Below are 26,421 nucleotides of genomic sequence, written 5' to 3'. Positions count from 1 at the left end.
CCAATTGACACTCCTGTCTATGGCATCAGTAATCTCCCTATGCTCCAGTCATGAGTTTCCAAGGCTATGGAAGCCCTCTGAGTTCTCCGATTCTTATCTTGTTTAGACAAGGTCATAGTCAAAGTGGAGGTTCTCTCCTCCCTTCAGAGAAAGGTACCTCCTTCTTTGATGACCTGTTCTCCAACTTATTTTTTTAAGTATTTACTTATTTGAATGGCAGAGTTGTAGAAAGGCAGAGACAGAGAGAGAGGTCTTCACTCCGCAAATGGCCACAATGGCTGGAGCTACGCTGATCCGAAGCCAGGAGCTTCTTCTGGGTCTCCCATGTGGGTGCAGAGGCCCAAGGACTTGGGCTATCTTCTACTGCTTTCTCAGGCCATAGCAGAGAGCTGGATTAGAAGTGGAGCAGCAGGGACTCAAACTGGTGCTCATTTGGGATGCTGGCATTGCAGCTGACAGCTTTAACCTGCTATGCCATAGCACCAGCCCTCCAACTTATTCTTCATAGCCCAAAACTAAGACAAGAAAGCATTGCTATGCCACACAAACTGATAAACAATGGAAAGTTTTTGTCCAAATCCAGGATATAAAGATTTTAATCTCTAAATACTTTAAAAGTTTTTGAGAGATTCAGACATGGGCAAAGTCATAGGCAACAAAGTGTGCTTTATTTTATTACAAGGAATGGAAGCAGATATTCAGAACTGAGGGATTCTTGGAAAGAATGTGGTATAACCACTTAATTTGTAGGTAAAGACACTTTATAGGAATTTATAATTATTCCAGGGAATCTGGTTATGAATGAGAGGTCAAAGGGTTTAATCAGTACCAAATGTAAACTTTTGGCTTGGGTCCTGGCACAGTGTAGGACCAAAACACTTTCATGGTCTCTTTTCTTCCCTTTATCTTTGTACTGCCATAACATTTGTCATAGTGCAGTGAATAAGAATGTCCTTTCAGAAGTCAGACTTTGAGGGTCAATATTCTGTCGCTTGATCAATGTAATACGTTGATCAGAACTCTGTCTACTAGTTAGTTGTGTGACTTTGGGCAAACTATAGAACCTCACTGTGCCTTGAATTCCTCATGTGTAAATAAGGATTATAGCATAACTTTTACCATTGGGTTATTAGGAAAATTAAGGCACGCAAAAATGCTTAGAAGAGTACTTGCTACTAGAACATACAAGTGAAAGTTGAATATTAATATAATACTTCTAACTTTTATTCTACTGTAATATTTTTTATATTTGTACCTGTAAAGTGTTCAATGTCCCTATTTCCTGCTTTATTTGGCACAATAAGATAATTATTCAGAATATTTATCAGTGTGCTGTTATCAAAACTGACTAACCATGTAATGTAGGCTGTAAAAACATAATTAAAAATTGGAGATATTTTGATAAACTAATTCATCTACTATTTATAGTTGCTAATGTTTTAATACATTTCATTTCAGTTTGCAATGCCAGTTTCATTTTAAGAGTATCGAAAGACGAGTATAGAGGACAACATAACACTTGTGTCCTCAGGAAGCTTTATATTTTGGTGTAGGTTAGAGTCTTGCTAGGTGGCTGGTAGTTTTTCTCATTAGTAAAACCGGCCATTACAAGACAATAAATAGCTTTAATTGAATATTACGATATGGTACTTCCATATGTGGCAGTTCAACCAGATCAACTAGCAGATTTATAACACAAAGTAAGTTTTAGATAAGAACCCTAAATTGACTCCAGAAGTCTGTGTATTATGTGTTTTGTATGTGTGAGCATGTATGACTGTAGTCAAACGCATGCACACATTTTCATAGAGTCAAGTCCTAAAGAGGCTTTTCTTCTTACATACAAAGATAATTGAATTCATTCTAGGGACTTCAGTAAAACCATATCTATTGTTCTAGTTACAATAACATGAAATTTCAGAATGTTTACACTTTAGTAGAGCTGTCATTAAAATAGCTTTTTCACAAGCATCTTCTTCCTTCCCCTGAAGATAGAAAACAACTATGCTATAACATAATGAAATAATATTGTTATAAAGTAATGAAAATTTAGGCTGTAATTCTAATAATTTTGGAGACTCATTTGGCTTTCTTGATATTATTAGAAGCATTTCCTTTATGTCAAAACTGGGGGGAAAAATCTGTATTGAAGTCCATGATCTGTTCATTCCTGTATGCAAACAACTGAGTAACTGCAAGACTAAGATTCTACCTGAAATGCGTTCAGTTTAAAAAGTATTGCTAATCTTTGAAGTGAAAAATCCCAGGTTGTGTTAAAGTGACAGACTGAGAATTTCAGTTCATCACCTAGCTGCCTACATAAACAAGACTTTGAAAAACACCTCATCCTTTAGAGTGCCAACCAGGAAGAGAAAAAATCGTGTAACGACAGTACTGAGTGACTACAGCAGTGATGGCTGCATCTGTGCAGTGACCATCCGGAGGAAAGGGCACTGTGTGCCATGAACATCGACTCTTTCTATCTCAGTGGGAGAATATTACTCTCTTAAATGAAATGCTTTTCAAAGTTGTAATTATAACTACCACATTTTTAAATAAGCTTTTCATTAAACTTGGAACTTAGTGTATCCAGCCTCCATGAATTGGTGTGTTAGCCGTGCAAAGACTGCAGTTATAGCTGGAGACGGATACATTTCCCTGTGTAAATTCTCAGATGGTGTTTGCTGTTTCTAAATGCTTACGACTTTTCTCCGTTGGCGGATGTATGTGTATTTTGAGCTCAACTAAAATTGTGGGGCGTTTCCAAGGTAATGCCACTATGTGATCTTGTGAACAGGGAGCTCTTCTTCCCCCAGGAGATCTACTACATCCCACTGATTAAATGCTGTGCTGTCAATTAGGTATTTTTGAAATAATGCAGTGCATAATATTTATGTATGGCAAAGACCTTCTACCAAAGTGTGAATACTAGCTGCACAGTCAATAATAATAACAATAAAAATAATCAGACATTTGCAGAGATTGTCTTATTAATCCCAGTAGCTATCTTATGAGAAGTATAATATTATTTTCCACATTTTTTGATGGTAATATTGAAACAATAGATGTATAAACTAATTTGGCCAACGTGAAACCACGGAATAGAAGGTATCAGGCTTGAGACCAAGCAGTCTGACAAGAAGGCTACGCTGTGAGCCTCTGTGCTGTTCTTGACTTTTTTGTTTGTTAGGAAGAAGAATCATTTAAGTTAGTGTCTTGCTCATCCTGTCAGCACTTGGAATTACCTTGAATATGGAAGCTTAATATGGATTTGTTGTATTGAGTTGAAAAGAATTCATGATGATTAGGATCTATCAATGAGCAAACATACTTCTAAATAAAAACTGAGGTCCTGTATGAATTTATGCTTCCAAAAGTAATTTAAAAATTAAGAACCTAGATCCTTAATAGTTAATAAGCACTGTCTACTGAGTATAATATGAATATTTTCTCTGCTCTCCTGGTAAAAAGTGAGTAGTAACTTTAACTGCATTAATATGATTTTTAAAAAGGATTTTGTATTTTCAGATACCTCTGAATCTCCTTAATATACATTGTTCTTTTAATTTTGTCTCAATGATTCAATAGATCATTTTAGATCATGAAGGTATAAACACTCTCCTCCTCCATTACCAAAAGGGACTGTAAGCATTCACTTATTACCTGCTGATAAATATCTGTGTCCCAAAGTGACAGTCTTGCCGTGTTAAGAACACAAAGGAACTATTTCCACTTGAGATTATTCCTAAGAAATGCTTCCTGACATGAAGTATTTAATACTGATTTCATTAGTGTTTTTATCTGTGAGGTGCAACAAGGGTTAGCAGTTTGACAGACATTCTGTATAAACTTCCCTGCACCGGAAGTGTGTCGATAACATCCGTCATTTCCCCTGTACTGAAAACAGTCCTGGCCATGCTCTGTCGCAGGCTTTTACAGCTTCTGTTAGGAATTCATCTGTGTGTTGACGCAGATCCTAACCAATTATCTCAGCAGAATACTGAGCGCGTCCTTCCTGCTTGTGTGGAGAATTGGTGTGGTCCTAACTCAGGGGAAGCTTGCACTGGCCTCAGCTCTCTTAAGAGAGCATCCAGCTCACCTCCAGTCTCGATAGATTCTTGACGTGGTGTGTGTTTGTTCAACTGAAAAGCTGCTCTCCAGTCATCAGTCACCCCATCTTCTCCGATGCTCAGGTGACGGTAATCACATTTATGCCAGATGTCTTGAAACATCTTCCCTTTTACTTATTCAGATCAGCGCAAGGGCAAGACTGACATTTTCTCAACCACCTGAAGCAGTGTTTATACGGATTTCATCCTAAAGTTACACCATCTGCTCATGTTCAGGGTGGAAGTAAGAAATGATCCCATGGAACTAGTGCTGAAGTGTACTACATGGACACTCTGTTAGGCCGTCCCAACACACACCAAACAGCGGAGTAAGGGAAAGTGTTTATTGGGAAAACCCAGCAGACTGGAGGGAAGGGGCGAAGAGCAAAAAGGAGATTAAGAGAGAAAGAGGAGAGAGTAAAGCAGAGAGGGGAATGAGAGAGGAGAAGAGGAGGCTAGAGAGAGCCACGTGTTCAGGAACAGGTCCTTTTAAAACTTTGCCAGAGGGTGGGCAGGGAAGCAAGAACAGTGAATCCCATTAGGATGGGGGTGGATTTGACACCAGTGGTTGGGCCATGTGGTCACCTGGCTTCCAGCAATGGCGGCAGGGGCTAGAGCCTAGGATGTAAATCAGGGTGTAGATCACGCTATAGATAAGACTGTGCCATTTTCCCAACACTCTCCTCATTGAAAACCACTGGTATCAATTCAATTCATTCTTAGAAGAAAGATAAGAGTTTATGAGAAATAATTGTGCGTGTATCTTACAGACATTATGGATCATGTCCTTGGGCAGTTTTCTCCTTTTCTGATACCCTTTGGGAAAGGGAGATCCCAGTACTGGGCTCACACGTCAGAGGGTATGGGTCATTATGGCATGATTTTTTAAATTTAATTTAATTTTTTAAACTTTTATTTAATAAATATAAATTTCCAAAGTACAACTTTTGGATTACAGGGGCTTTTTCCCCCTATAACCTCCCTCCTACCTGCAACCATCCTATCTCCCACTCCCTCTCCCTTCCCATTCGCCATCAAGATTCATTTTCAATTATCTTTATATACAGAAGATGTATTTAGTATTTACTAAGTAAAGATTTCAACAGTTTGCACCCACACAGAAATACAAAGTATACAGTACTGTTTGAGTACTAGTTATACCATTACTATACATAGTATAACATATTAAGGACAGAGATCCTACATGTGGAGTAAGTGCACAGTGACTCCTGTTGTTGATTTAACAATTGACGCTCTTATTTATGACGTCAAGAGTCACCCAAGGCTCTTGTCATGAGCTGCCAAGGCTATGGAAGCCTCTTGATTTCGCCAGCTCGGATCTTATTTAGACAAGGTCATAGTCAAAGTGGAAGTTCTCTCCTCCCTTCAGAGAAAGGTACCTCCTTCTTTGATGGCCCATCCTTTCTGCAGGGATCTCACTCACAGAGATTTTGAATACTTAGTTGACATTACCTTGCAGGTTATTCACCTTGCAGTTGATATTTTTTCTGAAAATGTACATACTAAGTGCCATAATGCTTTTGTTTGTAATCTTCCAAATGATTTAGCCAAAAGTTTCTAATTCATCTCAACTTACCCTCTTCATCCTGTGTGACAGCTGTGCATTGTTAACTAAGGGATCCAGACAGATTTTCTATGATATTTTCTGAAATTACAACTAAAAATTGAAAAGCTCTTTTGACCACAGGGCACTTGTAAACTCTGGAACTACAGTCTCATTTGGTATTGGGAAACCAAGAGAGAAGACTAGAGAAGGAAGGAGAGTTTGTCATTTGCAGGGAGAGAAACAGTTTCTCAGACGTCTTGGTGAAGTGAGCACAGTATACCCAGGCTGAAAAGTGTGTTCACTGCAGTGAATCTGAAACAGAAGCAAAGCGTGCCATGCACTCACCAGCATGCCCAGGCGGGCCTGATGAAGCCATGGCAGGACGTTCAGACAGTCTTGGGTTTTGCAATCACACATGTTCTAATGATAACAATAATTGGAGAGTAATGCCATCTTCAAAAGGAATAGCCATAAAGGAAAGGAAAGTACTGAAAATGTATCTTCCATTTTTAAATGTGTAGTCACGGAAGTAGAGAGTTAATCGTGAGAAGAGATGCTTACAAGGGGCCAGCAAGGTGATGAAATAACACATGTGGCAGGGTTTGGCCTTAGCTGGTAGGAAAGGTTGGCATTTCTCTTATGACACTTGATGCCATTTGGAAATAGGAGCCCTAAGGGTTTGATTACCCTGCCAGAAATATCCCAATGTTTAAAAGATGTCAAATAATTTCAAAGTGTTTTTAAAAAAATTGAAATGCCATGAAGTCCAAGGAAAGCAGCCTGCAAGTTTTTGAATTTTAGTTTAAAATGTGTATAAATACCTCAAAAGACAGATTGTGTTTTTTAAATAAAACCTAGAACATTTTGAAAATAGCACTTGGATTTAAATTGTGCAGCAAATCATGAAAAGCTGAAGATATTTGTATTTGTGTAGCCAGACATGCCTTCAGTCATTCATTGGGTTATATAAATCTATGAAATTTTGAGACAAAGACTGAAAGTCGTATACCTCACAAATATTAAAAATATATATGAAAATTATGGTGATCTAAGAATTTTTGTTTAATAAGACATTTAACCTAATTTGGTGCATTCTAGAGTGTAGCTTATAAATATCAAATTATTAAAAGGCATATTGATCAAAATTGATGGGTTGAATGTATCACTTGCTAAAAAGAGAAAGATAGTGGTTGGGGGCAGGTGTTTGTTGGATTTGGTGTCATTTTTTGGCATATTAAATTCCATATGGCTAGTAAATACATCTCCATATGAGTAAATGAATATTTGTAACTACTGTTTTACCATTTTGACATTGTTCCAAAATTATAGTTTTGTTTTCCTATCGCTTGATCTGACACTTGATCCTTACTAAATGATCTTAGACAAGTGAACTAACATTTAGATTCTTTTATTGGAAAGAGTGAATGTTGCGAGTCTTTTTCACTGTTTCATTTTTTGCTATTAATTCATTCATTTGTGTTTAATTCCTCATTGTTTTAATAATGAACCTTAAAAATATTTACACTGTAATCTGATAAAATATGCTTTAAATGAGTAAATTTATATAGAATGACAAAAATATTTAAAAGTAATATGAATCAAGGGATATGGTAAGTATAAACAAACACAAAGTTCAGAAAAATAAGATCCAAATAGCACAAACCCTCAATAACCATGAGCCTTTAAAAACTTATTTGGCCCTTAATTTACTGATAGACAAGTTGACAAATGGTAGAACATGATTCACTATAGGAGTGCTTATAGAATAAGAAGAAAACGATATCCAGATTTTCTTTGTCATACTAATAAAGGAGACAAACCTCTGCCACAACTCTTCAAAGAATCAGCATCATATAATATGCCTCCCTTTTAATGAATACTAGGATAAGCTGCTGAGTTTCCTATGGCTTCCATCAATGTTCTTCAGTGGTATCACATCACAAAGTCATTGAATGATCAGTTTAAAACAATCCATAATATGCTAACAGAATATAATACAATCTGGTTAGACATATTCTTTGAGTGAAGACTATGGAGGATCTCAGATTACAGTTTCTTGGGCTCAGCATTATTACTCTTTTTCCTTAATTTATTTATTGTGGGTTCTTGTCCTCTGCATTATAAGACATCAGTATCTCTGTCCTCTACCCACCAGATGCAGTTGTGACAAATTTTGCTCTACAAATTGTGACAACTCAAAATGTACCAAGACATTGCCAACAACTCCTTATAGGTAAAGACAAAATCGCTCCCAGTTGAGAACTGGTACCCTAGAGGAATGTAGGAATTACACGGAATCCTCCATACGTACTGTTCCTCTCAGCTGAGGTTCTGTGTTGTAAAATGGCTATAAGTTGAAACACTGTGCCTCAGAATTTAAAAATTAGCTATTCTGATGATGGCTTAGGGAAAAACTCCTAGCTATTTACCACAAATTTACTCATCTTTTTTTCTGGGCACACAAAATTAAAAGGTAGCCTCCCTTGTAGATAAATTTCACTATATGACTGAGTTGTAGCCAGTTGAACATGAACAGAAGGGGAGAGCGTCTTTTCTGGGAAGAATTCTTAAGAAGCCGGTCCGAAGGGCAGGCATTATGGCACAGGGGGTTGGGCCAGGGTCCCCATATCGGAGTGCTATGCTCCAGTCCTGGCTGCTCTGCTTCCTGCTGGTGTACCTGAGAAGGTGGCAGATGATAGCCTCTCCTCGGGGCCCTGCCACCCCTGTTGGAGTACAGAGTGGCGTTCCTGGCTCCTGGCTTCAGCCTGGCCCAGGTTTTGCTGTTAGGACTAGCAGGGAGGGAACAAGTGGATGAACAGTCGCTCTCACTCTCACTCTTCCTTGCTTACTCTGTGTACTGCTTTCAAATAAAAGATAAATGAACGTTTTTCTTTTTCTTTTGAAGTCGGAGCCTTCTTTCCTCTCTGCTTCCTTTCTTCTTGTTGTATGCAGAAAAAAAAAGATCAACAACAGACTGGGCCTTCATTCTTCACCTAGTAAAGAAACAGCCAGTAATCAATTAGCACTGCCTCTGCTTAGCTCTATTAAAAATGAGAAATAATTTTGTGTTTGAACACATGAGCACTGTGGGCCTGTACATGCCGATGGTTTACTTTTTGATGAATCACAGAATAGAATGGATAGACTATTGCCAGACTAATGAAGCCAAATATGGATGTCTCTGTGCCATATCACTGTTTTTATTCATTTGTCACGTGTCTCCTTGTTGACGTCACTTCCCATGTTAGTTACTGATGATTTCTCGTTTTGCTGTATATCAGTTGCTGGCTGGTGTTTTTAGCCATTTATCATCTTGCAGGATCTTGAGGACTGTGAACCCCCTTAGGTTAGCACTGTGGTCATATCAACTTTGTTTTGTCTGTCATCATCTAGTATATTATCTGTGCTTTAGTAAGTAGACAGTAAATATTTGACCATAGTTATAAGAGTAATTTTTCATACCTCCCACTTCTTGGAAGCATAAAAATAAGTCTTTGATAAGTAGAACTAAAGAGAAAACTTTATGATAGCCACTTCTTTCAGACAGTTATTCATATAACTAATTATGAAAGTAAATAAGTAGCACCAATTTACTTAGGTGTCTCACTGAAATTGTCTGAGGGCTGAGACCAGTGAGACTGCCTTGTAACTCAAATTAATAGGATTATACATTGGGTACATTATAAATAAATTGTACTTGTGTCTGACAGATGTTGCTTGCCTAATTAGTATACCACTGTCCTGACTGCAGAGACGGTGTAATTTATGGGAATACTCCACAGTTCTGAGTATGTAGATTCTTCTCTCTCTCTCTGATATATCAAATACTGAGCCATTATTATCTTTGTAATTCTGTGAAATTTCTCAATCAGCAAAATAACCAATAGGAAATAGTAGCTACATTTTGGGGAAAAAAAAGTGCTTTCATATTTTTTTTTTATTTGAAAGAGTTAGAGAGCAAGACAAAGAGAAAGGTCTACCTTCCTTTGGTTCACCCCCTAAATGGCCACTATGGCCGGCACACTGCACCCATCCGAAGCCAGGAGCCAGGTGCTTTCTCCTGGTCTCCCGTATGTGTACAGGAGCCCAAGCATTTGGGCCATCCTCCACTGCCTTCCCGGGCCACAGCTGACAGCTGGACTGGAAGAGGAGCAACTGGGACCAGAACCCGACACCCATATGGGATGCCCGCGCTGCAGGCAGGTTAGCCAAGTGAGCCACGGTGCTGGCCCCCAAGTGCTTTCATATTTTAAAAAACACCGTGGATTAAATAATTCGCTCATTTTTAGCACAATAAAACAATTTTGTAAAATTGACTTGACGACTGCCTATTTGATGTCTCAATGTTGTATTTCATCTATAAAAATAAAACCCTGTAGGATACTGAAACCAGAAAGACTTTTTAAAGCATACTTTTTAACTCAAGTAATTTAACCCAAATAGTACCTTTTTTCTTCCTAATTACAGAAATGTCCCCTGCATTAATTAGTGAAAGCAGCTTGATTTTGCAGCTGGAACAAAGTTCCATGTTTCAGTTTAAGACTTTTTCTTAACCAAAAGGGTTTACAAAGCCTTAAACTCACTGCACTCTGTTGAGGTTTTTTGAAGTCTTTTTGCTGTCAACAAAATTCTGATATTTACAGTCAAATACTGTAAAATAATTATACAAGGCCAAATTTCACACCCTAGTTCTTAGGCTGACATAATCTAGAGAAAATATGATGGTGGGATATTATCAGTTATGTCTAGTGGAAGTGAGAAGAGACTGTGAGAATTTCAGAATCAGGAGCTAGGATTGGAGATTTATGGAATAAGTATGGGACAGTGGAGGGGACAGATTGCTCTGCCCCAAAGAAAGTAACATCTCTGTTTAGTTTTGGAAGTAGAGCTAAACAGAAGAATATATTTCAATAATATTTTATTTCTTCATGCTAAAAATTCTGTTTTCATATAAATGCCATACCTAAAATAATCTTGAGAAATGAATCTATTTTCAAGAAAGCATTAAAACTTTGTTAGAAACATTATACAAATGTTGAGCAGCAGAAATTTTTTCATGTGCTAAAAATACAATGCTAAAAACAACGAGGAAAGACCTTAATTTTAGCTTACTTTTCTACCCCAACTCTGATGCAGACACACTTATTGAGAACTGACGTTGATCCTCTTGATGGGACTTTGATAAGTGAGTGAGCTGAAGAATGATGGACAAAAGATTGATGAGATGGTTTTAAGGAGGAAGGTCTGTGTGAACCTCACTCCACTCCGTCTTGTGCCTTGGACAGAGTCTCTGCTTCCTCTGTAATTACATTTCTAAAAATCTAATCAATTATAGAGTCATCAGATGTCAGAAATAAAATTATAGACTACTCAGCTAAATTTGAATTTCAGATAAGCAAAAAATTTACTTGTAATTAGCAACAAATTAATTTTTAATATAAGCATGTCTCCTGTAGTATATGTAGTATTTCACACACTGTTTTAAAAAAGTCATTACTTCCTTAAAATTGAAATGTTACCAGTTATCGTCTATTGGTAATATTCTACCCAATATTACTTTCTTCAACAGATTAAATAAACGTGGAGATTCACGGTGATAAATGTTGGTGACATCATCCTTTGAAAAAGAACTTGTAAAATGAATGGATGAGATGCTTAGGCAAAGTACTTGTAGTTTAAGAAAATGTCGTCTGCGCCGTGGCTCACTAGGCTAATCCTCCGCCTTGCGGCGCCAGCACACCGGGTTCTAGTCCCGGTCGGGGCACCGGATTCTGTCCCAATTGCTCCTCTTCCAGGCCAGCTCTCTGCTATGGTCCGGGAGTACAGTGGAGGATGGCCCAAGTGCTTGGGCCCTGAAACTGCATGGGAGACCAGGAGAAGCACCTGGCTCCTGCCATCGGATCAGCGCGATGCGCCGGCCGTAGCGGCCATTGGGGGGTGAACCAATGGCAAAAGGAAGACCTTTCTCTCTGTCTCTCACATTGAAGCCAGGAGCCAGGAACTCCATTTTGTTCTCCCACATGAGTGGCAGGCATCCAAATAAGTACCTGGGCCATCTTCCTCTGTGTTCCTAGACACATTAGCAAGAAGCTGAATCAGAAGCAGAGTAACTGAGATTGGAACCATCGTTCTGAGGTGGGATGACAACATGATGAGCTGCCCCAACCCACCGTGCTATACTATCACAAGCTTGGGGAGAGTGTAAGTTTAAGTCATGAGAGTTTCAGATTGGAGTCTACCTCTGAAATTTATGAGCTGTGTGACTGAATCTTGATTATTTCTCACTTTGAGAATGTTGAGAATTTCATTTGTTTCACAGCATCTCTGTAAAGAAAAAATCATTTAACATTTAGGCCTGCAGTATGAAATGTCTTTGAATATTATAAAGCACTTTAAGTGTATCGTACTTTTATGACTTTTGGCATCTTCAGTGTATGTTCTTTGAATTTTTTAGGCTGAAAATTTCCCCAGTAATTTCAAATGTTTGAAGTTAATTTAATGTGCCTAATGCTCTGATAATGTAGGTGGGCATAAAATATTGAATATCATATAATCTAATAGAAATTCAGTCAATCAGTTTTATACACAGACACATATGTGAAAATATTCTTAAGAACATCTGTGACACAATGTAAGTGTAAGATGTTTCTCAAAAGGAAATCATGGTGGCCGGCGCAGTGGCGCACTAGGTTAATCCTCTGCCTGTGGTGCCGGCATCCCATATGGGCACCAGGTTCTAGTTCCAGTTGCCCCCTTTCCGGTCCAGCTCTCTGCTGTGGCCTGGGAAGGCAGTGGAGGATGGCCCAAGTGCCTGGGCCCCTGCATCCGCATGGGAGACCAGGAGGAGACCCCTAGCTCCTGGCTTCGGATCGGCATAGCTCCAGCCATTGCAGCCATTTGGGGAATGAACCAATCAAAGGAAGACCTTTTTCTCTCTCTCTCTCTCACTGTCTGTAACTTTACATGTCAAATAAATAAATAAAAATCTTAAAAAAAAAGAAATCATGTTATTATGTTATTTAATATAATCAAATTTTATGCTAATAAGCTAGTATGGCATCGTTATAGACCAGTAAACATACAAACTAACATATATGCATCCAAACATGCATGAATGCCTATACACTCCAAATCAGATTTTAAGAATGGAGCATTACTGAGTTTATTCCTTCTTACGTTGGTAATGATATATTTTTGGAAAAAATAAATATATATATATATATATATATGTAATTCACCTGCTATTCTTTGCTATGTAAAATATTTATGGTTCTGATTTAGAAAAGTTTTCCAAGGGCTATATAAGTATTTCCTCATTTTTTATAAGTTTGCCAAATATTTTAGGATATCAGAAATACAGAAGTGTATAGGAGCACTTTGCATTGAGGAAATTATGGAAATGTAATGTCATCAGCCACAATTAAGTTTTTCATCTGTAGCGTTGGAGGAATTATAGTATATTAGCAATTCTTTGCGGCATTATGGTAGATTGTCGGGCTGGAGAAAAGGCAACTGTTAAGTGTTTTTTTTCTAAAACTGCACTCCTGACCCAGTTTTTATGTGAGAACAATTATACTCTTTATGCTATACCATTGATGTTACAATATATTTTATTTATTTATTTATTTAAAAGTCAGAGTTACACAGAGAGAGAAGGAGAGGCAGAGAGAGAGAAAGAGAGAGGTCTTCTATCCCCTGGTTCACTCCTCATTTGGCAGCGACAGCTGGAACTGTGCTGATCCGAAGCCAGGAGCTTTTTCTCAGTCTTCCACACAGGTACAGGGGCCGAAGGATTTAGGCCATCTTATACTGCTTTTCCAGGCCATTGCAGAGAGCTGGATGGGAAGTGGAGCAACCAGGACTTGAATTGGTGCTCATGTGGGATGCCAGCACTGCAGGCAGCAGCTCTATCTGCTACGCCACAGTGCCGGCCCCACAACATATTTTTGCCTGATTTTACATTGTAAGACAATTTTGTTGAAGCATACACTGCAATATGATACAGTATAATGATATGGAAGCAATTATAGAATTCAGGGAGAAAAAAAAACACAGAATAAAATACATTTTCCACATGCTTTTAGTGTCACCAGAATTATGCAGAAAATATAACAGTAGGTTTTAGATGAGCTATTACAATGCTTGACATAGATATTCAGCAGAAAGAACGCATATGTCTGATTTGCAGACAACCAAACTGCACATGCAATCTCTAAATGATTACAGGAAAGGATGGAACTGAAACTCAACAGCTTCTCCATTCTGAGAAGACTGCACAAATTGTCGAAATTGGATCACTAGGTGTTGTGATGGCTGATTGTATATATTGACATGACTGCGTCATAATGACCAAATATTTGTCCAAACATTATTTTGGATATTTCCAGGAGGATGATTTTCGGATGAGAGTAAGATTTCAATTAGTAGACTTTTGCGTAAAGCAGATTTTCCCCTCAGTACAGTGGATGGACCTTCTCAAATCAAAGACCTTAACAGAAAAAAGTGTGGCCTCTCCCATAGAAGATGTTTTTTTTTTACTTTTTTATTTTTTATTATTGCATTTATTTAAGTTGAACAGATTTCAAGTATTTAATATATACATATATAGAAGCATAGGAAGTCTTCCCATCCTACCCTCTCTCCCACCCAAGCTCCCACTCAAACTCCCACCCTAACTCCTCCTACTTCTCCCATTCCTTCCTTTTTATACTGATCTACACTTAGTCTGTTTTATATGCATAAGATTAACTGTATACTATGTAAAGAATTGAACAAATAGTAAGAAGACAAAACACATTCCTCAACAGTAGAGAAAAGGGCTATAAGCAATCATCAGATCTCAAAATGTCAATTTGATTTCTGTACATTAGTTTTTTGGCACTCTGTTAGTTACCACAGATCAGAGTAAAGACATTTCTCTTTTGGGATTGGCTTATTCCACTAGGTATAATGTTTTCCAGTTGCATCTATTTTGTTTTAAAAAGACAGGATTTCATTCATCTTTAAAGCTGAGTAACATTCTGTATATATCATAATTTCTTTATCCAGTCATCAGTTGATGGACATTTGGGTTGATTCCATATCTTAGCTATTGTGACTTGAGCTCCAGTAAACATTGGGGTGTAGATAACTCTTTCATCTGCTTATTTAATTTCCCCTGGGTAAATTCTCAAAAGTGAGGTTGGTGGATCATAAATTATGTCTATATTAAGATTTCTGAGATGTCTTCATTCTGTCTTCCACAGTGGCTATGCTAGCTTACATTTCCACCAACAGTTGATTAAGGTACCTTTTTCCTCACATCCTTGCCAGAATTAATTGTTTGAAGATTTCTGTATGATAGCCATTCTAACTGGGCTGAGGTGAAACTTCATGGTGGTTTTTATTTGCATTTCCCTGATGGCTAGTTATCCTGAGCATTTTATCATGTGTCTGTTGGCCATTTGAATTTTCTGTTTTGAAAAATTACTGTTCAATTCCTTTGCCCATTTCTTAAATGGATTGTTTGCTATTGTTGAGTTTTTGAGCTCTTTGTAGATTCTGGATATTAGTCCTTTATTAGTTGCTAGTTTGCAAATATTTTCTTCCATTCTGTTTGTTAGTCTTCACTTTGTTGAATGTTTTCTTTGCAGGACAGAAGCTTCTCAGCTTGAAGCAATCCCATTTGTCTAGTTTGGCTTTGATTGCCTATGCTTCTGAGGTCTTTCCAAAAATTCTTTGCCTATAGCTGTATCTTTCAGAGTTTTCCCACTATGCTCCTTTAATAATTTGATGATATCAGATCATACATTTGAATCCTTGATTAGTTTTGTGTTGTTTATTTGTATAAGGTATAAGATAGGTGTCTTGTTTCATACTTCTTCATGCATAGATCTAATTTTCCCCAATACCACTTGTTGAACAGACTGTTCTTTTTCTGAGGATTGATTTGAACTCCTTTGTCAACTTTTAGTTGGTTGGTAATGTGTGGATTGATTTCTAGAGTTTCAGTTCTGTTCACTGGCCTACACATCTATTTTTTTTTTTTTTTTTTGCAAATACCAGGCTGTTTTGATTATAACTGTAGTATAGTATGTCTTGGAATGTGTGATCTGAAACCTCCAGCTTTGTTTTGTTTTATGAGATTGCTTTAGCTATTCGGAGTCTATTGTGTTTCCATGTGAATTTTAGCATTATTTTTTCTGGATCTTGTAAGAATGTCATTGGAATTTTAATTGGGATCACATTGAATCTTTAAATTACTGTTGTAATTAAGTTTTTTTTAAAGATTATATTTATTTATTTGAGAGGTAGAATTACAGACAGTGAGAGGTAAAGACAGAAAGGTCTTCCCTCCATTGGTTCACTCCCCAACCTGCCTCAACAGCCGGAGCTGCACAGATCCGAAGCCAGGAACTAGGAGCTTCTTCCTGATCTCCCTTGCAGGTGCAGGGATCAAGCACTTGGGCAATCTTCTACTGCTTTCCCAGGCTGTAGCAGAGAGCTGGATGGGAAGAGGAGCAGCTGGGACTAGAACTGGTGCCCATATGAGATGTTGGTACCACAGATGGAGGATTAACCTACTGCGTCATGGCACCAGCCTCGATTAAGATATTTTTATGATACTAATTCTGCCAATCCACAAACATGAAAGATTTTTTTCAGTTTTTGGTGTCTTCTATTTCTTTAATGTTTTGTAATTTTCATTATAGTGATCATTCTACTCCTTGGTTAGGTTTATTCCAAGGTATTCAATTTTTTTGTAGCTATTGTGAATGAGCCTGATCTTACAAGTTTTATCTCAGCCATGGCATTGTCTCTGTATAAAGGGATACTTATTTTTGTGTGCTAATTTTATATTCTGCAACTTTAATAAAATCTCTTTTAAAGAGATCCAATGATACCTTAGTGGAGTCTTTGATTTTTCTATGTATAGAATCATGTCATCTGCTAATAGGGATAACTTGACTTCCTCCTTTCCCTTGCATCCTTTGAATTTATTTCTTGCCTAATGGCTCTGGCTGAAACTTCCAGGACTTTATTGAATAGCAGTGATGAAAATGGGGGTCCTTGAGTGCTTCAGATAATTAGTGGAAGTGGAAGTGCTTCCTACTGTACCCCAGATGCTGGTTGTGAGTTTGTCATGAAATGTCTTGATTATGCTGAAGAATGTCCCTTCTATGTCCAGTTTGCTTAAGGTTTTTATCATTAAACATGTTGTAGTTTATCAAAATGCTTTCTCTGAATCTATTGGGATAATCATATGGATTTTATTCTTAAGTTTGTTCATGTGATATATCACATTTATTGATTTGCAAATGTTGAACCATTTCTTTATACCAGGGATAAATCCCAGTTAGTCCAGGTGAATGATCTTTCTGACATATTATTGAATTCGATTATCTAGTACTTTTTGGAGGATTTTTATATCTATATTAATCAGTGAAATTGATCTGCAGTACCCTTTCTTTGTTGTATCTTTTTCTGGTTTTGTAATTAAGTTGATGCAGTCTTTATCGAAGGAGGTAGGGAGGGCTCCCTCCCTTTCAGTTATTTTCTATGGCTTGACAAGAAATGGAATTTGTTTTTTTAAAGTCTAATAGAATTCAGCAGTGAAGCCATCTGGTCCTGGGATTTTCTTTTTTGGGAGTGTCTTTATTGCTGATTCAGCCTACATCTTGGCTATTAGCCTGTTTAGGTTTTCTGTCTTCATGCCTCAGTTCTGGTAGATGGTATGTGTCTAGGAATCTATCATTTCTTCTAGATTTTCTAATTTGTTGGCATATAGCTATTTATAGTAATTCCTGATGACTCCTTTTATTTCTGTGGTATCCCTTGTTACTTTCACTTTTTCATCTGATTTTGTTATTTTGGGTCTTCTCCCTTTTTTTGTTTCTTTTTGGTTAGTTGGGCCAGTGGTGTATCAATTTGGTTTATTTATTTAAAATCCAGCTCTTTATTCACTGATCTTTTGGTTGTTTCAATTTGTTTATTTCTTCTCTGATAATAATTATTGCTTTCCTCCTGCTAATTTTGGGTTTGTTGTGTTGTTTTTCTAAGTCCTTGAGATGCACTGAAATCTCATTTATTTGATGCCTTTCCAATTTCTTGATGTAGGTACCAATTGCTATAAACTTCCCTCTTAACACTGCTATTACTGAATCCCATGTTTTGATTTGTTGTATTGTCATCTTTGTTTATAGAGTTTTTTAATTTCTCTTTTTATTTCTTCTAAGACTCACTGTTCACTGTTCATTTAGGAGAGTGTTGTTCAGTTTCCATGTGTTTGCATATGTTCTCAAGATTCTTAAGTGTTAATTTCCAGTTTCATTACATTGTTGTCAAAAAAGATACAATATATAGTTTCAGTTTTTTTGAATTTGCTGAGAGTTGCTTTCTGACACAGCATTCTGACTATTATACAGAAAGTCCTACCTACACACTGATCAAAAGAAGCTCTGTGTGCTTCCTGTACTTGATTGTCCTTTTCTTTATCCAAATTAGGGAGGTTTTCTGTGATTATTTCACTGAATAAGTCCTCTAATCAATTCTATCTTTCCTTAACTTACAGCTGTGTGATGAAACATTCTTTACGTAACAGTTAGGTGCATTTGGTCCGTAGTTTTGATTAAGTCTGTTTTTCTTTGTTGATTTTCTATCTAGTTGACCTGTCCATTGATGAAACTGAGATATTGAAGTCCACTGTTAGTATTATATTTGAGTCTATGTCTTTGTTTAGATCCATTAACATTTCCTTTTTTTTTTTTTTTTTTTTTTGACAGGTAGAGTTAAACAGTGAGAGAGAGAGTGTGGGGAGCAACCGAGACTAGACTAAATTACTGGAACTAAGACTAATTCTATGCATCTGATCTCCCACCATATGGTGCTGAGAAGGAGTAAACAACTTCCACACAGCTGCCTCGCCAGTTCGACTGATAAACTGCAGGAGCTGATCCTGCTCCTGATTGGAGGAGAGCAGCGTGCTCGGCGTGTGGGCAGCAGAGCAGGAATTGGTGGAAGAGGACTATAAAGGAGGAGAGAGACAACATGCACCGGGAATATCTGAAGGAACACCTGAGCAGCCCCTGAGAGAGCTGGCCAGCGGTGTGCCGCTCCTCCACGGAAGCGGGGAAAGCTGCGGGGGTGCTGCCCCTCCGCGGAGGTGGGGGGGCTGGCAGCTAACCCGGCATGGCGTCATTCCTCCGCAAGTGAGGGAACAGCAGCAAACCCAGAAAGGGCCAGACAAAAGGAACAGTGCAGGGTCCGGTGTCGTTCCTCCGCGAATGGGGGAGCGACAAGAGAGAGACAGAGAGAAAGGTCTTCCTTTTTTTCTGTTGGTTCACCCCCCAAGTGGCTGCATTGCGGCCAGTGCACTGCGCCGATCCGAAGCCAGGAGCCAGGTGTTTCCTCCTGGTCTCCCATGCAGGTGCAAGGCCCAAGGACCTGGGCCATCCTCCACTGTACTCCCGGGCCACAGCAGAGAGCTGGACTGGAAGAGGAGCAACTGGGACAGAATCCGGCACCCCAACTGGGACTAGAACCCGGAGTGCCGGTGCTGCAGGCAGAGAGGATTAGCCTAGTGAGTTGCGAATATCCAAGTACCATAGGAGTGGGTGCATATACTTTTGTTATAATCACGTCTTCTTGTTGAACTGATCCCTTAATCATTATGTGATGCACTTCTTCATTTTTTTAACAGTTTTTATATTAAATTCTGTTTTGTCTGATATTAGGATGGTTATACCTGTTCTTTTGGCTTTCCATTAGCATGGAATACCTTTTTCCATCCTATCAATTTCAGTCTATGTGTATCTTTTTGGTGAGGTATGTTTCTTGTAGGCAGCAGATAGATGGGTCTTGCTTTTTTTTTTTTTTTTTTTTTTGACAGGCAGAGTTAGACAGTGAGAGAGAGACTGAGAGACTTAGAGAAAGGTCTTCCTTCCGTTGGTTCACTCCCCAAATGGCCGCTACTGCCAGTGCGCTGTGCCGATCTGAAGCCAGGAGCCAGGTGCCTCCTCCTGGTCTCCCATGCAGGTGCATGGCCCCAGCACTTAGGCCATCCTCCACTGCACTCCCGGGCCACAGCAGAGAGCTGGACTGGAAGAGGAGAAACCAGGACAGAACCAGTGCCCCAAATGGGACTAGAACCTGGGGTGCCGGTGCCGTAGTTGGAGGATTAGCCTAGTGAGCCACAGCACTGGCCGGGTCTTGCTTTTTAATATATTCAGCTTGTCTTGCTGTTTTAATTGGAGCATTCAGGCCATTTATATTTGTTTACTGTTGGTAAATAACAACATGGCCCTGCCATGTTTCTGTAAATATTCCTATTGTTTGCTTTGGAATACTTTTGTACCTTATCGGGAAATTTTCTGCCTTCACATTCTTTTTTTTTTATTATTGTTATTTATTTATTTTTGACAGGCAGAGTGGACAGTGAGAGAGAGAGACAGAGAGAAAGGTCTTCCTTTTTCCGTTGGTTCACCCCCCAATGGCTGCTGCGGCCGGCGAGCTGCAGCCAGCGCTCTGCGGCCAGCACACCATGCTGATCCGTAGCCATGAGCCAGGTGTTTCTCCTGGTCTCCCCTGTGGGTGCAGGGCCCAAGGACTTGGCCATCCTCCACTGCACTTCCAGGCCATAGCAGAGAGCTGGAATAGAAGAGGAGCAACCGGGACAGAATCTAGCGCCCCGACCGGGACTAGAACTCAGGGTGCCGGTGCCGCAGGTGGAGAATTAGCCTATTGAGCTGCGGTGCTGGCCTTCATGTTCTTTTATAATGATGACTGTCTTTCTCTATTTCTGTGTGTAGCACAGCCTTAAGCATAATTTGAAAGACTGGATGAATGATGACAAATTCTTTAAATTTCTGTTTGTTATGGAAGGTTCTTATTTCACAGTCATTCATAAATGAGAGTTTTGCAGGATATATTTTCTGGGTTGACAGTTTTTTCCTGTAAGACTATGACTCTGCCCCTCCTATCTCTCCTATCTTGTAGGGTTTCTGATGATAACTCAGCTTTGAAGCCATTTGGAGATCCTCTGAAAGAAATCTGGCATTTGATACACATTTTATAAGCTTTTCTTTATGTTTTGCTGTTGAAGTTTGACTACAATGTGTCATAGTGGAGACTTTTTCTGGTCATGTCCATTAGGAGCTCTGTGTACTTCCTGTACTTGGTTGTCCCTTTCTTTCTCCACATTAGGAAGGTTTTCTGTTACTATTTAATTGAGGAAGTCCTCTAATGCATTCTGTCTTTCCATAACTTCAGGAACTCCTATGACACACATGTTGTGTCATTTGATAGTATCCCATAAAGTTTGAACCTTGTTTTTAATTTTTCTAATGTCTTTTTGTTATTTTCTGAGTTATTCCCAAAGATTTGTCTTGTAATTTAGATAATCTTTCATCTTCCTCACCTAGTTTATTGTTAAGGCTTTCCACTGAATTTTTATTTGACAAATTGAATTCATTCTTCATTTCTATAATTTCAGTTTGATTTCTTTTCAAAATCTCCATCTAACAGGAAAATTATTCATCCATGTCATGTATGGACTTCTGTAACTCATGAATTTGCTTCTCATTGCTTCTGAGTAATCTGTGATCGTTCCTTTGAGTTCTATTTCAAGCATTTCTGCAATATGTCTTCACATTCTGTTATTGAAGTATTACATTCCTTTGGGGGAGTCATGTTTTCTTCCTTATTCTTATTTCATTGTTTTCTGTAATTATTTTTAGGCAGTTATGGAAATAGTTGTTGGATTTCTTCTCTGTTGGATTGTGTCATTGAACTGTGCCTCTGTGGCTTACTGGAGTGTCTACTCTCTCATAAATACTTAGAGACGTGTGCTGTGTGTGGCCATCGAGCTCTCGTCAGTATTCAGGTTTAGCGTGCAAAGCCAGTGACACTCAAGTTGGTCACGGTAGAGCTCCTGTATTGTCAGCAGGGGAGAAAGTAGTACGATCTTGCCTTTTGGAGTAATCACAACCTCATTTTTTCTTTCAAGGGGATCAGTGCCCAGGGTTAGCACAGATTGGATACAGCCTCTATCCACGCTGGCACATGAACCACACGAAAGATCTTTGTGGTCCTTTATGTGAGCAAGTTGTCTGCAATGATCTACCCCAGGCCGTCAAGGAGCACTGAGCCACTGACAGCAGATACAGAGATGGCCCAGAGATCCAGCTACACCCCGAACCCTATCACTCAGTCATGGATTTCTCGCAGTCAGAGCACACAAGGTTCCCACACTCATGAGGTTCAGAAGATTCCACTCGACCTCATGAGCCTGCCCCATCCAAGGAGACAGCAGAGATACTCCCCGAGTCAGCAGCCTGTGGGTGCTCTGCTTTGGCATTTTGAGCTCAAGATTGCTGAAGAATACTAAAAATAAATATACTATATGATTGAGTTAACCCATTTTTATTATTATGTCTTCAGTTGTTTATTATTTGTGCCTCCTTATGCAGCATAAAATGAGTACTTTGTTATATATTTTAAGAGTTTTTCCTAATTTGTGACCTCTTAACAGTTAGTAAATAAACAGAAATTATTATTCTTAATGTAGAATCAGACTACCACTGATTAAAAACTCTGCACCTGTCCAGGGTGAAGCTAATTTCTAAAAGCTTTATGTTTTGGGGCCAGTGCTGTGGCGCAACAGGTTAAAGCCCTAGCCTGAAGCGCCAGCATCTCATATGGGCACCAGTTCTAGTCCCGGCTGCTCCTCTTCTGATCTAGCTCTCTGCTATGGCCTAGGAAAGCAGTAGAAGATGGTCCAAGTCCTGTGCCCCTGCACCGACGTGGGACACCCGGAGGAAGCTTCTGGCTCCTGCCTTCAGATTAGCGCAGCTCAAGCTATCGTGACCATTTGGGGAGTGAACCAGCAGATGGAAGACCTCTCTCTCTGTCTCTACCTCCCTCTGTAACTCTGTCTTTCAAATAAATAAAATAAATCTCAAAAAAAAGCTTTATGTTTTATCTTCTACATTTAGAGATCTAATCTACCCAAGATTGATTTTAATATATTATATGAAGAAATGGAAATTTTTTTTATTTCCTCATGAAGTCCACTTAACACATTATTTATATAAAAACATCCTTTATCTGATATTTGTGTTGTCTTTGCTTTTAGACTATAGCAAAACTGAGGTGCACTGGATAGGTTTCTTCCGCCTAGATGTGCCGTGAAATCCAGTTTTTGTTCTCAGGGCTCGTGAAATGATTTGAAGCTCTCAGCTTCAATACTTTTATGTTGTATAACTGTAATTTGGGGATTCTCACCTGCTCCAGGGTAAAATTGATGTCAGTCTGTACTGACCTCTCTGGACCTCTGTTCTTTGAATCTCTCACAATTTCTTTGTAATTTGCCAGTGGTGTGATTGCTTCAGACTGATCAGTTTTGCATAATTTGACTGACTAGTTGTTCTAAGCAATAGTTTGGGTTATAAAGAACCTGATCTTCCATTGTTAGAAGAAAATCAGTATGAGCAATTATAGTTTTGAAAACTGTATCCCATAGAATTCACAACTTGAATCCTCGACTTTCCCCAGCATTTCTCTGATTTTCCCTAAATTATGAGTCTTAAGAGAGGTTAAAAACATTTAATAGAATTTAATGTATTACATAAGATGAGTTCATATGATTACATTTATTACTAATGCTGTAGTGTTATGAAAAATATGACTGTTTTAAAATAATAGTTCCATAGTATACTTATAGAGGATTTATTATTTAGAAATTAATGCATTAATAATAAGTATTAATAATAAAAATTAACCTATTTAAAGACTTCAGAGAACTGTTCCTTTATTTTGCCTAAAAGGAATGTTATTTCAGTCCATGCTGTACAGCTCCCTGCAATTCTGTGTAATACTTAAATGTACAATGACATTGGAAGAAACATTAGAAAGCAGAAGTGTTAGTACTGTGACAAGTTAATAAAATTTACGTTTATATACTATCCTTCTCTCAGCTCTCCATATCAGTATTGCTCATTATGCTGTCTTAGAGTATAAAACCTCTCTCCTCTTCTTAATTTCAGTAATTTATTTTAAATATATGAGGTTATACTCTTGAAAATAAGAGCAAAATAAATTATTAGTTATAAGTGAATTCCACTTGAGCCAAGAAAAATCCAGTGCATTCAGCATGAGATCAAATATAGGCAAAAGAGTTAAAAAGCAAACATGATAAACAAAGAATTTAACTCTATTATAATGACCTTTAATGTGATCTCCATGAAAATTAGCTTCCTTGGACTTTGGTTCTATTCCTGTTAGTCTTGCAGGCTCCTTGCAAATGGTGCTTGATTCTTGGAGGGACTCTGTGAGGTCCATACTATCATTGTCTTCACTTTGCCAACAAGGATGTTTATAAATGGAAGGATTACCTAGTATAACCATGGATATGCGGCCAAAGTGAAGGCTGGATAATTATGCAGGACACATTATACCAGAATTAACTCTTTGGGACAAGGTTGGGGGCTGGTAGCTTACTAAAGAAAACACTACAAAGATAGCATAATAATAGAGGCCAAATATTTTGCTTTGATGTAACAAAGATTTTGATAAAATACTATTCATAATTTATTACTAAGAAAATGTAAAGAAGAGCTATATGTTAAAATATCAGATATGAAAATTCAACATAGTCATGGATAAAATGAAAAAAGGGCAACTGTGCAACAAGAAATTTAATGCCTAAATTATTTTCTATGTTGCCACTCCTTAAAACTCTTTTGTTTTAATGTATTTTTTATCTTTTTGCAAATCTGGCCTTCAGATTCCAATTTATAAACAAACTAGGATTAGAGAACAAATTCTGTTTAGAGCCAGAGATTAAGACTTGAATCTCATAATGAATTCTCATAGTGAACCACAAAATTCAAAGACATAGTTGAGATAATAAAGCTCCAAATGTAAAATTGTTCCCAGAAATAACTTACTTTAAAACTTCTTGCTGAAAGCCATATTACAGATATATGAAATATTGGGCAGATAAAGCATGATAATATTTGGAGTAAGTCTAACCCTCAGACATAATGAAATTAAAATTACTTAAACCTGTAAAGTCCAAGATGGAAAGAATCTGGCTTTAGGTCCAGGAGTCATTAGAATTTACAAATGCGAGATCTTGGATTGTGGCCGTAGCTTCCAATGACTCCAAATAGGAAGAAAAGTTGCCTTTTATATTCTGCTGTAAATAATTTGAGATTGAAAGTATTTCACTAGATGTAATATCAAATGTTGCTATCGTTAAAGTTAATCCACAAATGCCAGTGTCTATGTCACTAGGAGAGGAGGAAAGAAGTTGGCAACAGAGCTGTCCTTCAGCTGTCAGTTGAAATTCAGGAGGACACGGCGTTTCTCTCATCCTTGCATTTGCTTAGTCCAGAATTGGCCAAATTAAACTGTTGACTAGATAAAGAAATTGTGGTATAAATACACTATATATGTACACTCAGCCATAAAAAAAATAAAATCCTGTCTTTTGCAATAAAATGGATGCAGCTGGAAACCATCATACTTAGTGAAGTAAGCCAATCCCACAGAGACAGATGTCATGATTTCCCTGATCTGGGGTAACTAATAGAGTACCTAAAATAGAATGTATAGGAATGAACTGGACATTGTGAGATTCTGTGACTGTTTACAGCCCTTGTCTCTTCCATTGAAGAACAGTTTATTTTTTTCTTCATATTATTTTACTATTTGTTGAACTCTTTCCTTAGTGTAGAGTTAACCTTATGATCATTAAGTAAACTGAAAATAGATCTTTGTAAAAATTAAAAGAGGGAATCAGAGAGGAATGAGGAGAAAGGACTGGGGCATGGGCAAGAGGGAGGATAGGATGGGAAGTATCACTGTCTTCCTGAGTTTGTATATATGAAATACATGGAAGTTTTGTAACTTAAATAAAATCTTAGAACAAGAAGTTCAAATGAAGTCAGAGAAACTTACCCAAGTGTGTGTTCAAAAGGAATAAGACTAAGAGAGTATAACCTTATATGAAAATAATTTCTGAAGTGGAGAGCTCCATAGGCTCTTGGCTGGTGAACCCTGAAATGAGGTAGGACGGTGATTTCCCAGTTTCCTGGATGGGGAGTTAAATAGGGTCTTGGAAAAATTATCATAAAACATTATCCCTCCTAACAAGGGCCTAATTGGCCAAGTAAACCATCATAAAATTTCTTTGCATTGAGCACAGGGACGTAACATGTTTAAGCCATTAAAATATTGTGTCTAATTGTACTGAAAGAGCTATTATTTTCTAAACATGTTTGAGTTATGAAGAAACCGAAATATCTGCATATTAGCTTAAATATTCCAGAATTCCTTGTAAAGCTAGCTTTTGATGGATCACTATATGCTGCCAGTAATAATGCTGCCAGTAATAGCTTATCTCTGGAATACTCTACAATATGTCGTTTAAAATTTTCTAGCAATTACTATGACTTAGGTCTCGTAGAATCTCAATCAGGAGACATCTAACTTCTGAAAATACATAGACAGCAAGTATTTTAGGTTTTGTTGACCTGAAATCCTCTGTCACAACTACTTAACTGTGCCACCAAAGCACAAAGTAAGTCATAGGCAGTAATAAATGTGTGGTCCAACAAAATTTTGCTTACAAAAACTGGTGGCAAGCCAGATTTCGCCTCTGAACCATAATTGGCCAACATTAAGCTAGATCATGTTGTAAAAATAAATATACATAAAACTTATTGTTCAGTATGGTGAGTGAGTTTTAAAAGCCCTAAATTCCTT

The 26,421-nt window shown here is 38.0% G+C and overlaps 1 long non-coding RNA gene across 1 annotated transcript in view; it reads left to right on the top strand.

The window, feature by feature from the left end:
• Window positions 1-23,326, top strand: part of LOC127490661 (uncharacterized) — a 135,924-nt gene extending 112,598 nt beyond the window's left edge. Inside the window, exon 3 of the long non-coding RNA XR_007918925.2 lies at window positions 18,438-23,326. This is a non-coding gene — a long non-coding RNA (uncharacterized lncRNA). The remainder of the gene's footprint in view (window positions 1-18,437) is intronic.
• The last annotated feature ends 3,095 nt before the right edge of the window (window positions 23,327-26,421 follow it).

Source organism: Oryctolagus cuniculus, chromosome 6, assembly GCF_964237555.1.
Source record: "Oryctolagus cuniculus chromosome 6, mOryCun1.1, whole genome shotgun sequence".
In the NCBI taxonomy this organism is placed as follows: Eukaryota; Metazoa; Chordata; class Mammalia; order Lagomorpha; family Leporidae; genus Oryctolagus; species Oryctolagus cuniculus.
The sequence above is the reverse complement of the archived record's forward strand: the minus strand, read 5'-3'. Positions and strand labels throughout refer to the sequence as shown.